The sequence below is a fragment of the Pinus tabuliformis genome, chromosome 7 (genome assembly GCF_031772625.1).
Source record: "Pinus tabuliformis cultivar Carrire ecotype Pingquan chromosome 7, CPIR1, whole genome shotgun sequence".
Classification (NCBI taxonomy): Eukaryota; Viridiplantae; Streptophyta; class Pinopsida; order Pinales; family Pinaceae; genus Pinus; species Pinus tabuliformis.
In genome coordinates, this window is record NC_142293.1 from 486,557,524 (window position 1) to 486,560,771 (window position 3,248).

The following is a 3,248-nucleotide window of genomic DNA, read 5'->3' on the forward strand; positions in this document are numbered from 1 at the left end:
TTTTTGCACTTTTTGCCAAAAACGCTGTTGTTTTTTCTGCATGGTTTTTACGTCCAACTGCGCACCAACCTGCTGAACTCGACCTGGAGACCGCTGGTGCGCCATTTCCACCTGCATTCGTGTCCATTGTTCTCTATATACCAGGTATTTATCCTTGTGAATCCCTCCTGCACCTGGTTTCGTCTGTAAATTGCTAAGAAAGCTTAAAACACTGAGAAACTTATAATTCACCAGCAAATCCCCTGTGCCTAGTCCCCATTTACACTCTAAGGTCGAAATTCGCCGGTTGAGCCTTGTTTGCCCGAGTTTTTTACCAATAACTGCATTCTGTTCGCGCAATCGCGAAATGGTAACCCAAATTGTACCAATTTGCTGAGAAAAAGAGTTTAAGACCAGACATTTGTCTTATCCATCCTTTAAGCAGTATTTCAATTGCTGCAATTGACCATTTATCCTCTGTCCCTCAGTAATTTACCTTTCTGTTCAAAGAAAACTCTGTGGTGTTGCTCTGCACAGTAACACCAGTTTATAAACGACATAAATCCTAAAAGTAACCATGGATCCACCAGTAGCTCCTGTAGCATTGAATATTGCTCCTCTAAATGCCCCTCAGAGACAATTGGAGTGGCAGCCTCTAGCAGACCTGGATTATCAGATAGCAGAAGAAATGCTAATGCACAGCAAGTACCACATTCATTTGCTGAATGAGTTGAGGATTAAACATGAGGCTGGAAAAGATGTATTGGGCATTTGGGATTCTTTCCTCCCTCTATTCAAACTCCCTCAGGTCAACCAGTTTCCTGACCTGATCCACATATGTGCTGAATCCTACGACGCCACTCAGAGGGCTGTGATTGACCCTTCAGGCTCAATTGTTTTCTATGTCACCCCTGAAGCCATCAGAGAGATGCTCCATTTCAAAACTGAGAAGAAATTAGTCCCTTTATCACTGGCTGATCTGATAAAGCAAGGAGCCAAATTGACAGATGCCCAGATCACTAAACTAAATCAATTATATATTGACTCTGACATAGTGAAGTACCCTCCCATTTCTCATGTTTACCTAAACCAATTGGGCAGGGACCTTGTAGACATGATCAGTTCCATTCTGGGCTATAATTCTATTGAATTTGTTGATGAGACTGTGCTGGTGATGATGCTCATGTTTGCCCCTGGAAAGCCTCCAATCTGCTATGACTATGCCACTTACATATCTGACAAAATACATGAGCAATTGATGAACTTACCAAGAGAAAGGGTGTTCAGATACACCTCCTACATCTACCACTTGATTTTGTATTATCAACATGAGAAGTTCCACTTTGCTATAAAGAGAGTGGATGCACAAGGAAATCCAAGGTCAGTGGTGTATTGGTCCTCTGCCTTCCACTGCAGATCTGTTTCTCCATACACCTATTGTGAATTTATAGACCTCTTCATCCACCCAGCCATGTCTCTGCTCATGAGCTCACCTCCTCCTAGGCTAACTGATGAGATGCAGAGGATTCTTCAGCTGTCCAAGGCATACAGCATCGAGGATTGGTATTATTACCAACACCACACAGTCATCAGAATATATGGGTGTGAGCTGCCCCCATACAGATTGCCCAGATATGTGCCCATGAGATTGTTTGCCCTGGAATACTTCAGGCAATTTGGGAATGCTGATGTGCTGCACTTTTCAAGCAGAGGCAAGAAAGCACAACTCAAGGTCAGAAACCAATTAGGCCACTTCATCTACAACAAAAGGGAGGAAGGTTGGCAAGAAGCCGACAGCATGTTAGGATCCCTTGGCCTACAGACCAGTTTCCTTTGGAAACCTTATGACCCCAATCACTTCATAACTCTAAGAAGGGTCAAGTATAGGCTGTCTGGTTATGACCATGTAAGGTTGCCTCACATAGAAAAATATGCAAATCAAGCAAAATGGAGGAGGGGAACCTTAGAGGAGGCTGCTACACAAGAAGAATTAAATCAAAGAGCAGTTAGAAATATCCAAAAGATGGCTGACTTGGAGCTTTGTGCACAGGTGTTTACTCTTCCAAGCACTCAAGTGGGAGCAACTGCATCTTCCTCCACAGCAAATCAGCAAGCGGTTAAAGCTACTGAGCAAACCTCAAGCAAAGGCAAAGAAAAGGAGATGGAACCAGAACAGCCACCTCATGAGGAGGCACAACAACAACAACAATAGGTACAACAACAACAAGAGGGGCAACAAGAGAAAGAGCATCCATTACAGCAAGAAAAGGCAGCTGAAGCCCCAATTTCCATTGAGCAGCAGGCTCAGGACACGGTGCCTCCTAGGCCAGAAATGACAGTGGAGGCCTCAGTCCTCCAAACCCCACAAAAAGAAGACATAAGCAGAAAGAGGGACAGAGAGACTCCCCTCACAACAACAACGACTCAAGGGGAGAAAAGACACAGAATGAATCCCCTTTCAGAAGAGGAAATGCCTTTGGGGCAATCTTTGGGCATGGGCCCACCAAGTCTGGAGGCCTCAGCAAGTTCCTTCCAGCAGAAACAAGAGAAGATGATGGGAGGAGAAGTCAGCTCCTCAAGCCAGCAGGGAGAAGGTGAACTGAGCATCAAACAACAGTTCATTGACATAAAGAGGAGGAATGAGCCAATAAAGATACAACTATATAATCATTTGTTGAAAATGGCTCCCACCAACCAGCAAAGGCTCATGTCTGCATATGAAGTTAATGAAGGCAAAATGATCATGAGTCACTTCATGCCAACTACATTGCAGCCACAGTCCCCTTCAGACTACTTGAGGACCAATCTTGAGGTCCTTGCCAAGGACATCCACCCAATGGACAAAATCGAATTGCATAAACAAACGGGTGAGATGGTGTATGCCTCCTTGGCAGACAAGACACTGGATAACTACAGGCTAGAAAATAGCCTAAATAATACAGCTACCCAACTTGAGTTGGAGAGAGCATCCTCTCAAGCAAAGGATAACAGGATCAGGGCCTTAGAAGATATAATCATAGATATTGGACATGATCCCAAGGACATCAAGGGCATACAAGAAATATTGAAATTGAGGGATGCAGACATGGCAGCTTTGAGGAGAAAGATCAAAATCCCAGCAACAATTCACCCTAAAACAGATGAAGTTGCCCAGCTAAGACATGATCAAGATGCCACAGCTTTGCTGGTGTCTTTATATAAACAGCTAATCCAGACTCAAGAAAAGTTGGGTGAATCAGAGGCTGCACAGGCAGCATTGCAAGAATCAT